The sequence below is a fragment of the Lethenteron reissneri genome, chromosome 42 (assembly GCF_015708825.2).
Source record: "Lethenteron reissneri isolate LAM-NWPU_2019-01 chromosome 42, ASM1570882v1, whole genome shotgun sequence".
NCBI lineage: Eukaryota > Metazoa > Chordata > Hyperoartia > Petromyzontiformes > Petromyzontidae > Lethenteron > Lethenteron reissneri.
The window spans coordinates 4,215,822-4,229,426 of NC_083820.1; positions in this window are offsets into that span (position 1 = coordinate 4,215,822).

The window sequence follows — 13,605 nt, forward strand, 5'->3', positions numbered from 1 at the left end:
ATAAAACCACCTCTCAGATGAAGGGGGCAATTCCAGATGTCACACTTCAAGAAACCAACTCTAAGCTGTGCAGCGTGAAATACTTATCACGTAAACAGAACATGCCAATGCGTTACTCGCCGAGCACTCCGGTGTGTTGTAGAGCAAAGCCACAACATTCACAATCACCAGTGGTTGTTGGGAGAGCAATCAATGTCGAGGGGAGGGTGATGCCAACCCCTACCCCGTAGGGGAGGGTTCAAGCACGCCAAGAACTCCGGGGCGACAGAGATGACCAACCCGCACCCTTATGCAAATCTACCTCCACCTCTACCATCATCCCATTCCCTCTGTCGCCTTCATCCGCAGCACCACATCTTGTATGCGTGCAGAACACTTGACTCACGGTGCAAGGTACCTGTTGGTGAATGTATTCACAAGTACGTGTGCTAATTGTTTAAATTGGTAAGTTTACGTGTTACTTTGCCGATTCGTTTTTGCCATTAATTAAGTGAATTGTTTCATCATTAAGGGATAGAACGCGTCACGGGTGGACGTCCAGAATCGGGAGAGTGTGTTTAAATTTCGATTTAAAGCTTTCGTGACTGCAGGGATTCATCTTCTTGGTTCTTTCGGTAAAGTCACAGACCTGGTCTTCACCTGAGGACGGCTGCTTGCGTTGTGGCCGAAACGTCGTGAGAATTATTTTATTATGTTTTATTTGTATTATTTTATTATTTCCATTCTACGTGACTTTACCGAAAGAACCAAGAAGAACAGTGTGTTTAATTGACCGTGGTCGATTGTACAGTTCTTCATCATCAGCATTGATCTATCCACTGCCGGACTGAAGGCCTCCATAAGCTGCCACTGTCTCGTGATGTGATGTAATGAATATAATCGACGTAGCACCTTCAAAACAGATGATATATTTGCTCCGTCTGTTCGATGGATATTGGATGACGATACACATTGGTAAATAGTGGTGGTAAGGATGATAGTGGTGGTGAGGAAAGTAGCAATGCTCATTCGAAACAGAATAACCAAATTATACATTTGTCATTTTCTTGGTTCTTTCGGTAAAGCCACGTAGAAGGGAAATAATAAAATAATATAAATATAAAACAATAAAAATTCTCACGACGTATTGTTTTATATTATTTTATTATTTCCCTTCTACGTGACTTTACCGAAAGAACCAAGCATATGAATCCCTGCAGTCACGAAAGCTTCAAATCAGAATATAAATTTGTCGTTAAACCCGCCACAGCCAATTAGTAATGTTTGTCACGTAAACAAAACATGCCAATTAGTCACTATTTCAGCACACCGATGTGTTGGAGAGTAAATCCACAACATTTACAATTCGAGTACGACGTTTCGCTGTCTATTATAACCAGCATTATCAGGCGACAGCCAGACTTCTTACTAGTCGGCTGTGTCGGGTGGTGTTGAGTTTAACAACATATTTTGTTATTTACGTGATCTAACCCAAAAAAACCTCTCATGAGTATATTGGTCGCGAAAGCCTGCTACGTGTGAAACAGAATTATATAGGCCAACCCACTTTGGGAGTACAGGGTTTCGGAAAGATGTCTCTTCCTCAGGTGGCACACAACATGTACTATTAATCAGATTCTATAAAAGAGAAATGAATGTGAATGACCATTGTACATAGCCTTTGTAGATGTCGATAAGAGCAAAACAAAATGCAGTTATCCCAGCTCTCGCACACCGAGGCCTAAATAAAACCTGTTTTGACATAAATCAATTTACAAAGTGGAACATCCAGACTCAGATTACACGAATAGAGAGAGAAAAGTACATGTCAAAAAAGTTGCAAGCTCTTACTACAGTTTTTCAAAGTGGCAGATATTTCATTAAGCTTGTATTGGGGAAACAAATATAGAAATAATACTGGTTTAAATAATAACTCTCAAATTTGCTGATGACACGTGAGATTGAACTACAGGAATTGTTTAAAGAACTTGAAAAAATGCATTCACAATAGCATGAGGTTTGTGATTTTGAGAAGTTGGTTAACGATTAACTTCGAGATTCGATAAGTCACCAGCCTCTCCCTGTTACGGGTATATTTATCTTTCCACCGATAAACGGAAAAAAATTCCGACCTTATGACGTACGAGTATGCAATACATCATTGCTTTGAAAGAGTCGTAGCTACACACAGGAATTAAGTCCAGAGCTTGAAAACAGAACATCGAGCCGTGTTGCTTATGTAACGATACAATGTAATTGTACTCTTGGAACATATATCCATTCAAATTCGAACGTAAATTACAGAGCAGAAATCCTGTTGAACTAAAAATTCACAGTCCCGCAGTAAACTGAACATTTTTGCAAAAATTCTAGATTTGAAGCTTTCGTGACTGCAAGTATTCATATTCTTAGTTTTTTTCGGTAAAGTCACGTAGGTAAAAAATTAAAATTAATAAAAGTAAAATAAAATAAAAATCACGACGTTTCGGAGGCAACACAAGCTTCTGTCTTTTGCAAAAGCCACATCTTTCTGAACCTACCAGCAGATAAGTCTTGACTTGCGCTTACGTTTTTAAAAAGTATTCTCCGTGCAGCTCTGAAAATAATAATTTTGATTTAAAAAAAACACAACCGCACTTTAAAAATAACACAATGGAGCTGCAAACCAGGACCAGCGCTGAGGACCCTGTCCGGACTTCAACCGACGCCCTCGTCGGTGCCATGGCTGGAGGACAACAGCAGCGACCAAGGGAGGAAGAGACCTACTTGAGGGACGCCGAGGAGGGATCCAACCTGACGGGCCCTACGGCCAAGGGCGGCCAAACAGAGGCAGCGGCGGCGGCCGCGCAACTACCGCCGCCGTACACCGAGATTGACCTGTCGGCGATACAGAGTCAGCCCGGGGGTCCGCCGCCTTCCTACGTCGTCTACCCACCGCCGCCGCACTCCGCGTGCCCCGCTTACCCCATAGGTGAGTTGGGAATTTGGGTTGTTTGCCGCGTGCGGAGCTGAGGCCACGCGGGGACCGGCTTCGCTCGAAGGCGGTTGTCGTCGCCGGTTCGCCCAAGCCGAGAAGCGAAAACAAACTTGAGAGGTTAAGCGAGGCATCGTGTAAAGCGAGACAGACACCGTGTAAAGTGAGACATCGTGTAAAGCGAGACATTGTGTAAAGTGAGACATTGTGTAAAGTGAGACATTGTGTAAAGTGAGACACCGTGTAAAGTGAGACATTGTGTAAAGTGAGACATCGTGTAAAGCGAGACATTGTGTAAAGTGAGACATTGTGTAAAGTGAGACACCGTGTAAAGTGAGACATTGTGTAAAGCGAGACATTGTGTAAAGTGAGACATTGTGTAAAGTGAGACACCGTGTAAAGTGAGACATTTTGTAAAGTGAGACACCGTGTAAAGTGAGACATCGTGTAAAGTGAGACATTGTGTAAAGTGAGACATCGTGTAAAGCGAGACAGACACCGTGTAAAGTGAGACATCGTGTAAAGTGAGACATCGTGTAAAGCGAGACATTGTGTAAAGTGAGACGTTGTGTAAAGTGAGACATTGTGTAAAGTGAGACATTGTGTAAAGTGAGACATTGTGTAAAGTGAGACAGACATCGTGTAAAGTGAGACATTGTGTAAAGTGAGACATTGTGTAAAGTCGATGTGTTTATTTACGATCACTTTTTCTTCTTCCTTACCGAAGAAAGGCCTGAAGGAAGGATCGTGGTTATATCTGATCACACTTCGGTGTTTTTCAGAAAAGGCTTTTGTTGCCAAGATATTGAATTGTTTCACTTCTTACGTGGAGTTTCGGCATTTCTTATTATGTTTGGCGAACCTCTTCGCGGCTACTGATGCAGAATCAATTGTGTGCGTTGCCAGAGGGTTGAATACACTATTGAAACACGCAAAGGAAGTTCATGGAACACTGTGTTGAAGTGCCACGATTATCACATCATGCAGAGAAAATAGTGCCCATGTCAGGTGTCTGTAGTATACTCTCATGATTGTAGTCCTTATGTAGTTTAAATGGAGTTTACTATAATTGCTACTATAACTACATTCTGTCAAGTAATATGACATGACATGTTTAATTCCAATTATATCAAATTTACATGCATTGAAAGTACATTTTAGCCTTAAATCATTCTTTGCTTCATAGTTGATGAATAATCAGCGTTGAGTTGCAATGATTTTAACTAAATACATGTACAAATAACAACATGTACAACTATCAAGTAGGAAAAGCAATACGTTTTAACCATTACAGTCGTGCAATTTCAAACTTTTTCAGTTAACAAATTTGAAATGGCCGTTTTGTAACTCGCTAAAAAGTCCAATTAAACCTTTATGAACATTGCAACTACAATTGCACGTGCTATTTCAATATTTGTAACACCGGAGCGATACATTAAAGCAGAATAACAATTGTAAATGGATAGTTGAGGCTCGTGTTTCCGCCTGCATATTTGCAACATTGGAGACATCTCTTAGGGCCGTTCGGTTTTGTTTTTGCTCAATGGACTGCGAAGGCGGCAATAAATATAGCAAAGCGTCTTTCATTTGAATCATTTTTAACGTGTCATAAATTAGCTTTACTGAGCAGTGCATGGTTGCTTACAATTAGGCTCCTCAATTACTGAAGTGGAGGGGGGGGTTATTTTTATGGCTTATGCATGTCATACGTGTGTCGTGGCAATTACTGAACAATCAAAAATCGGTTACAAATGATGTCGATGAGGTGCATTATTATTGCATTAGCGCGACACGTTGAATGCGGCGGTGACAATTTATCAACAAGAGATGCATTGCTTAATTGTCTTAATGCCTATTTATTAAATGTGTTCCAGTCATTATTTCCTCCCGCCACCCCCCCCCCCCCCCCGCAAGGAAGAAACCAATAATGTATTAGTGCGGTATACATTAAGCATCTGCGTGCGTGTGCATAAACATGAACAATTGCCAGCAACTGCAGAAGCGTGGTCTTGTTCAGTCCATGGGCCAGAGCAGAAATGTGTACCACCTAAGATAGCAAAACTTCCGTTGTACACAATTGTAAAAGCAAACTATTTGGTCACCCGCTATTTTAAAATGGTTGTTGGACACGTAAAGACATTGGAACCACGAGAGAAATGCTACCTCAGGTCGTATAGACAAAGTGAAATATCGGGTCAGGGCTTAGGGACTATGTGGCTTTAGGTTGGTTCTTTCACCTGTGGTTCTTTGTAGGGATTCCCAAGTGCCTTCGCTCTGGACTAGCTCTGGACCAGCTCTGGACCAGCCTGGACAGAGTCGAAACCTATTCCCAATCTCCCAGTCCCCCAAAGCCGCATCTCCCACAGATCACAGCTTTGCTGATGTCGAGTACCTAACCAGGCTTGAGTTACAATCAGGACTGACTCCGACAATCGACCCTTTGCTGATCTTCCCAATCACCTCGATGTCGGTTGCAAACGGCTCAAAATGCTGCTGTATGTGCATTATGACTAAATTCAGAAATTGCATTACTCCCGTTCTGAAGTTACCGATTTAATGTGGGTCGATTAAGGTATAACTCGAACATACGATGTTAGCCACGACCCAGGCATTGAACTTTGGATGCCGGCTTGACAGTGCAGTGTGCTACCACTGCATGATTGTTCCACTTTATGACAATATTAGTGCAGTCTTATCGCAAGTAGAGTCCAAGATACAGTCGGCTCAAACCTTCAACCCGTAAATTCTCTTGTATGTACATGGTGTAAATGCCTTGATGTTAATGTGATTTTTTTTTATTACGAAGCCAGAAGTAGAGTGAGAAACTGCAGCCGTAATCGTTCGTGGACTTTATTTAAAATATATATTTTCAAAAAACGGTCAACCCAGTTCTCTGATTCCATGCGTAAGTCCACAACTAAACAAATCTCAATGCTCCACCTCTGTCTCGGCAATGGCAATTTCAGCAACATCAGGCATCGTCTTACAACCTCAGGCATTGTCATACAACCTCAGGCATTGTCGAACAACTCTGCACACACACAACTTCTCACACATACCCCACACAAACCCAAGAGGCGACATTAACTTAAAAAAGCTGAAAACTAGGGGGGCACAATGGGCTTTGAGCCTCGTGGTAATCAATGAAGGTGGTTACATTCTCGTCTGAGTATTTATTTTACATTAAAGGCCTAAGGGCAACCCAACACCCCCCCCCCCCCCCCCCACTCTGTCCAATAACCTTCTGATGGTCATTCTGGTTTAGCTGAAACTTAATGTGTCAATAGTTGCTCATTCATCGAGGGAAAGTCCAGTGTAGTAGTCCAGCATTCATGGAACGAAGATTGTAGCTACGGAATGTAGGGCATATTGAATATTGGTGCATCAACTAATTCATGTTTCTGTCAAAGTGTATGTCGTGGGCTCACATCACCTCCTGCAGCCACTAGAGATGTCACCATTCACCACACCGCTTGACCTGAATGTTTCATCAATCGTGACTGTTAAACGTTGAATTCCCGTTATACGGACAGCCAAATACCAGGTGTGAGACTAGCCGTGACAGTTTTACCACTTAATTCTAGATTTGAAGCTTTCGTGACTGCAAGGATTCATACTCTTAGTTCTTTCGGTAAAGTCACGTAGGTAAAAAATGAAATTAAAATTAATAAAAATAAAGTCACGTCGGTAAAAAATGAAATTAATAAAAATAAAATTATTTTTTATTAATTTTCATTTTTTACCTATGAAATAAAAAATAATAAAAATAAAATAAAATTATTTTGATTAATTTTAATTTCATTTTTTACCTACGTGACTTCACCGAAAGAACTAAGAGTATAGTTTTACCACTGCTCAATGCTGACATGGGCTGATGAGTGCTGTCGCATTTCGCCTGCAGAAAGCAATCAGCTGGCGGTCGAGTTGCCTGTGCCCGGGATCTACGCGGCAGTGGTGCTCCGTGATGTCCCCGCGCAGGTGCGCTGCCCCAAGTGCCAGTTCTTCGGTTGGACCACGACGCACACCACCAACGGAGGCTTCTCCTGGCTCCTTGCCGCTTTGTTCTGCCTCTTCGGGTGAGTGTGGCCACCACCGGCGACAAAACGTGCAAATGCTTGTCCCAGTGGGATCCGATAGGATGCCGGTGAGATTCGTTGTGTGTTTGCATGTAAACGGCATCTCAGGATGCTGTACAAAACAGTAGGACATGCGCAACATGGGGGCGAAAGGTATTGTCTTTGTCTTTGATATGTGGTTTACATTATCTTAAAGAGAATTTGTGATTTTAACACGTAGGCTTTCACGTCCAATATCGATGAGAGGTTTTTTTTAGGTTACGTGATCTAACCCAAAAAAAACTCTATCATGGATAATTGGTGATCTTGAGCCTGGACTTGAACAGGAGCAGGGAGCCAAACAGCATATGGAGAGAGTTTCAGATTATTGGTGGTCGCAGAAAAGAGTACGTAACCTAACCCTGAGCGATGGTTGAATGGAGCCTTGATTGCAATAGCAGAGAGTAGTAGAGATGAGTGGTGAGAAGTGGAAGTGGGAGGGTGAACACATGAAGGGTTCATAATACTAAATACAAGGTATGAATCAAAGTGCTCTTTGTATTTGTGTCATCCTTATGGGACATGAAGGTGCTGTTTTACAGATATATTATGTACAGTATTAGCATCACAAGATAGATGGTTATGTTGCTGTGTAATTTCTCAGCTTAGTAATTTGTGGGTAATCTTTCTCATTTGTACCATTGATGTCGGAACACATGGCCTCCTGTTTCAAATATCGTCATGGGATATTTAGCATACACAGTGAAGCAGAAGGCGCGTATTAACTAGGGTGGATGCGGAGTTTGAACCTCCAACCTCGATAACAAATGCCAAATGCCTTACCACTCAATAATGTTACCATCCATACAATAGTCAAAACTCAAAATGTATCCAAATAAGCATTGGAGCAACATACTTCTCTTAACCTTTGATTCGTGGGTCAAGTGCATGAAAGACAGCACTAACCAGCCTGAATAATTAACATGACATATATCTCAAACATGCAGGACTTTACCTAGACTGAATGTTTAGTCTGAAAGGTGCACAATTGCGAGACAGCAAGAGAAACACACGGACGAAAGTGCATACAGTATAAGGGCTTAAGGACATGACTCGAATTAAGAGAAGCAAGTCATTTTTAGCAGGAAATGTCACGAGAAAGGATATTGGCTGATGATCAAGAATAATAATAATAATGGTGCGTGTCCGAGGGAATGTCCAGCGAGGAGAAGTGATGAAATAAGCTCATGTACAGGGGCTACATCGATCACTACATCACCAAGCCGAGAAGTGGTGGTGGTGGCTTGGGGAGTGATTCATGCAGCTGTGGATTGGTCACGTCCGATGGTGATAAACTGATGCAAACTTAAGCCTCTCATATTTGAGTCCCTCTATTTATGACACCGATACAACGATCTGGCTGACAGGCATTGGTGGTCAGAGGTCTCAACTCTCAATTTGAAGGTTGTCAATTAATTAAAATGCTGTTGAGGGGGTCGACTAATTCCATAATCCCTCCGTGGCATAATGAAATGCGTGTCACTTCGTAGGAAGGAAACAGTGGTTATTCCAGAGATACTGGCTCCCATCATAGCAATATGGAATTAACTGGCACCAAACCCATGCTGTTTGAACTTGGTTGCCACAATAGCCTGTTGACTTGGCTCATCGCAAAGCGCCGTTGGCATTGTAAGCCTGCCAGGAACTCCCTAAATTTGAAGACAGGGCTATGAACAGACACCACTGGGAGCAGCTGCATAGGTTGTGCTATTGCATCCCGTGCATTGTTCGTGTAACATGGACCTGATTTCCAATTAAATTTCTTGATATATAAGTGTGTAGACGCACTTATGAATCAAAAGCTGTGTTCTGCAACAATTGGAAATGCTGCACTCATCGCGGTTTTTTTCATTTTGCGCTTTTGCTCACAATGACCTTCAACTTCAAATATCTGGCCACTTTAAAAACAAATATTGCTTCAATAATTGCCTCGGATAGCCTCGCTTTATGGGGGGGGGGGGGGGGGAGAGAAAAAAAACAACTCGATCATGATTGAGAACAATGCGTACTCAACCCCAGTATGCAATGTTTGGAGGAATATAAATCCCATGTCATTGTCATGTGATTGGCATGAAAATTGAGCCGATTTGGTGCAATGGTCCCTCGATCATCCAGCGCGTCAGCCGAAATTGGCCCAACGCTTTCTTGCGCCGTTGCTCGAGTTACGATTTTGTGATTATCGTTCGCTCGTTAGCCCCCTTGCCAGCTCACAAAACAAACATTTTCTCAGGCCATCATTTGCGCTATGAAATCGCTTGATTAATCGCATCGGTTGTCTGGCGTGAAAAAGAAAAACACTTTTTAAGACAGCGTTTATCAATCTTGGAACTTACGTTGGCATTGTGGGGAGGTAGATGTGACTGCCTCTTGAATGCTCGCAGTTAACGCTCGTTCCTAAGAAAATCGAATTGTTCTTGATCTTCTATTAATCTTTATATATATAATAGCCTACTTGTATATATGTGTGTAACGGGCAGGCCTCGCCAAACGCGGGGGTTACGTTCAGGGAAAATACTGTGCCGTGCAAAACCGCGTTCGACAATAGACCATTGGGGAACAATACGGTTGTGTTCCTGGGTCTGAAATAACCCCCTCCCTATTTGTTCAACTAATGTCTTGTGTGTGTGTGTCCACTCTTATTGTTCAATTTCACCTCAACTCAAAAACCGCGTCTCCATTCCTCTTCCCGCACCGCGCGCGCCACTCACCCCCAACGCTCGCCCCGAACGCAGTCACTCCCAACGTTTACGATTTCACCATCTCGACGTCCATATGACTGACGTCCTAAACGAGTGGGCGGGTAGATGCGTGCGGTAATGTGTGAACATTGGCATTGTGCGTTGTTAAATGATCACACACAAACTAAACACACGCACGTGGTGGATACATCGTTCTCACAGTCGATTCGTTCCCACCTCCCAACGGACGCGGCCTTCTCACGGCACAACTTTGTCGACGACGAGATGAGAATCTTAGCAGCGCCACACCGCGTAGAGCCAACACATCACCCCCGTGTTCCAGAAAACAGACCTCACAAGGTACGCCGTGTATGGCCGAAGCAAGTGTTTGATAAAGCTGCGTTGGGCAAGGTTTTCACGTATTTACAAAAAATTGAATTTTTAAATACGAAGCACTTCCGTCAGCCTGGTCCATGTCCCAGCAGCATTCGGCACCATTCAAACATCTAATCGTGTCAGAATGAGACCATCTGCCATGTGTGAAGCCTTCACTTTGTGAACTGACAAAAAAAACCCTCCATTGTTGGGCTTTCATAATCACGTGGCCTCATATCCTGGCTGACCAATTTTACCCATTCATAAATGTTGGCAGTAATTTCAACAATGTTTACGTAATGTTGGAAACCGACACGGTTGAAATGTTTCATAAATTACGAGTGAAAGTTATTGTGCAGCTTATGACGTGTTAACACGGTGGAAAATGTGTTGCACAAAAATAAAACGGCATTTTATCTTTAATTATTCATGCAATTGTTTGAGCCCTGAATTATTGTCTGTCCGGTGCATATTATACACCAACGTCTTCTCAATCAGTCATGCAAACAGATATGTGCAACAAATAGTGAAAAGTTAAGGTGTTGCACAATGCAACAAATTAACAAAACAATGTTGGGGCAGCAATGCCATATGTTCCATTTGGACCATACAGATGGAAATCTGTAATGAACGATAAATGCAAAAAAAAAACGATAGATTTCCTAGGACTCGGAGCTATTCGTTTGGTGCTGCCACAACCAGTGAACAGTGAGCGGGGGCATGGTGGGTACGTTGATCGGAGGCGACTACACCACGACCATTGTCAACAGAGGGATGGCTGAAGCACGACTTGCCGACGCGGGAACCCATTTCCCTCCTTGTCATGGACTGAGTAGCACGGTTATGGCAAGACACCTCACGGGGGGGGGGAGAGGGGTGGAAAAAGACCAGGTTGGCTCGGCCAAGAGAAGGCTGGATGCCAGTGAATTTTTACTCGAGTATTGAAACGCTTTATGAAATCCAACCAAAAAGACTGGTTCGCCGTCCGATGGACAGTGCAAATGTGAATCAGTTTGTGGTGAGAGTCACATAGCGGAGGGGACCCTGGAGACGGATGATGCCATGGCATTCCGTTGGGATCAGGGCCTGGGGTATAACGCTCCGTATCCCCTTGATTGCCAAGGTCACCATGGAAGTCCAGTTTACCATTGGCACCCAAAACAACACGGGGCATTTTTTTCCGAATTCAGTAAAAAAAACAATATTTCAAGAGCCGCAATGCTTGTGAATACGAGACGGTGATCCCTAATAATTAACGTCACGAAACAGTTCCTTTAATGAGCCGCATGCGTCTTCGGAGCCGAGGTTCCAACTCGTGCCCATGGTAAAATGAACTTACATGGTGAACTGGCCCTGCATGTTCAGGGGTCGGCAATCAAAATAACAAGAAGAGACATTTTTTTGGAATGTCAAGAGCCACACTGCAAGTCCTTAAAGAGCCGCAGGTTGTCCACTGGCAGGCCCTAGGTGCATGAGAAAGTCGAGGAGTGCAAGTAATGCTGATCACCCAAACTGGGATAGGTGGTTCTGATACTCGGGCCTATTGACCCCCGTGGGCTGGACGTGCTCAGACAGAGAGGTTTGGGTGGCAAAGGGATCTCCAGATGCTGGGCTTGATGGCCTGGTTAGTTGTGAGCTTGAGGCTTATCCAGTGAGATCTGCATGATCGAAAACTGTTGGGTTTCTTGCAGAGGCCTCTTTACGTGTTTATCAACAATTCCTGCCAACGCCTAATATTTGTTAAGGGAGCCAATAGGCTCTTGCTGTCTTTTTACCTTTCCAGCCATCTGCCAATTTGAAGACACCATTTGCCACGACTGCAAAAAAAACACAACTCAACAAAATTAATACTAAACATGCAGTTGGCTTGGCAAGCTTAACAATACAACACACAGAACACAATGTAATCTGAAAAACATTCCTGTGGAGGGAGCTGGTAGGAACGTTGGGTTGCTCGGTCAATGGCCAGGGTCAATCGCGGCGTGGTGTATTCCGCAAATATGGGCGACTGTGAGGGCGGGCACAAGCCGGCGTGAGTATGTTAAACGTTGAGTTTTACAGGTAGGAACAACGGGTTCCACACTGCCCACCAGGGATTATTTGTCTGTCGTGCATCGGAATGCAGCCCACCCATGCACCCCCCCCCCCACCGACCGCCAAGCAGGGCCACGATTGGTTGAGGATGTCGGGGAGGGTGGGGGGAAGGTAAACATACCCACTCATCCAACTCACCCCCCCCCCCCCCGAACACCGCGCTGTCCAACCAAGTTCCTACCTGCCCACTCCGAAGGAACGTGTTATAAGGGCACCACGGGATGACCAGCCCCTCCCCACCCAGCCCCACCCCTCCCACACCCACCCCACCCTCTCCACCCAGCCCCTCCCCTCTCCACCCACCCCTCCCATATTTGGAATGCACGACGGACAGAATAATCCCCTGTGGGCTGGTGTAACCAGAGGTTCCTTACCAGTATAAATTACCGTGCTGCGTACTGGCGTTGATAGACCTTGCCCAGCGTTGGTTGTGTAAAGGAGTTGCAGCAACCGGGCGAGCCTTGAACTTCGTTTTCATTACCTCTTGTCCTTATGGCGTATCAGAACATCAAAGAATCCCTCCGTTCAGCCGCCCCGAACTCCTTTCTTACCCCTCCTTTTATTCCCCCCCCCCTCGCCCTATCGTTTCCCGAACCTTCCAGGACTCTCCACCCAATCCCAATTCATTTCCCAAAGCGGTTTCGCAACCGACCACTCGTAACCATTTTAGTTTTCCCTGACGAACAATCAGATTTGAATGTCCCTCCGCCTTCAAATCCGATTGGGTGCCCATTGCCAGCTCCCTCCCTCCCCCCCCACTGCGATAGCTCCTCTGCCAATGAGAGTCGGGCGTGCTATTCAAACTCACGAGGAGTCCGTCTTCTTTCTTTCGTATATGGCTGATGTAGACGCAGAGCAATGAACAACAATGTCACATTCAGGTGGTGCCAGGGACAGCGAGGAGTGGTATCGCCGTGATGTCTCCCCTTCCTATTTGTGGATCGGGATTTCATCATTGTTGTACGGTCTCTTCTGGATTAGCGCTCGAGTTCAATTCACCACTCACGGTCAACACCGGTGACAACTGAACTGGTCCTGGGCCTCCCCTACGTTGATTCGGCCTCAAAAGAATACCTGGCGCGGTGTGTAAGCATCGCCCCCAGGAGAGACAGAGGCATCTGGGCCTAGTGTTGGCCAACAACTATCCCTTGTGTGCCGTGCCGGCCTTCATAGGCGCTCGCTCGCAGCACTTGCCCCTAACATACTGATACGGCAACACGGGGATCCTGATGCGTCTGTGGACACGTTTATTTGTTGTCTGATTCCGCACGAAATGAGGCTGACTTAATGTAGTTTTTCAAATGATTTTGTTCTATGCCGAACATGATATCTTATATTCATGCCTGTTCTTGTGTTCGTGTGTGTTGTGTACTGTTGCTCGCGAAAAGAA